The following is a 757-nucleotide window of genomic DNA, read 5'->3' as shown; positions in this document are numbered from 1 at the left end:
TTAACCAACTAGTCAATAAATGATTAGTAATTATATTTGTTTTTGATATCGAATAAGTGAAATAACTTCTACAACATTGATATAGCTTTAAGTGCACAGTTCTTTCCCTTAGAGAGCTTTTTTAAAAAAATTGAATGTTGATTCAATGCTAAATCGGGCGATTCCTTATACATAAAGTTGTTCTCTCTAAGTCCTGTTTTCCTTTCGATAATCTGGTTCCGGGAGTTACTGTTATAAGAATTTTATGTCTAATGATATGGATTCATGGTCGCTTGAGCTTGGCTTGTCTTGGCTTCGTTTGAAGGGGGCTCGAGTCTCGACACCCGACTCCAGCAGAGTTGTGTTTACTGAGCGCCTAAAAGCAGCACGGAAAACCTTCTCCCAGATCCCCCACTCGTCCACAAATGAGATTGGACCATAGCGCTCAGAGTATGCTAGAAGCATGAGAGTAGCGCTATATAAAAGCTATCAATTTTTAAACAAGACACAGTCTTCTTTTTAAAAGTTTATATTGGTCTCAAATTTACCCTCAGGTTGCCAGGTCAGAGTTCAGGCCTAATTTCACTTTTGGTCTCGAGTTAGTCCACTTACTGAAATCGATGTTTCATCTTTCCTTTATCAATTTCCTATACGAATGACCTAAGCTACATCACATGCATCAACCGCAGCTTTTACAATACAGGTATAAATAAAACAACCAACAACAACAACACCAACAACACCAACAACGACAAAAAGAAACTCATGACACAAGAGA

The sequence above is a fragment of the Biomphalaria glabrata genome, chromosome 10 (genome assembly GCF_947242115.1).
Source record: "Biomphalaria glabrata chromosome 10, xgBioGlab47.1, whole genome shotgun sequence".
NCBI lineage: Eukaryota > Metazoa > Mollusca > Gastropoda > Planorbidae > Biomphalaria > Biomphalaria glabrata.
The sequence above is the reverse complement of the archived record's forward strand: the minus strand, read 5'-3'. Positions refer to the sequence as shown.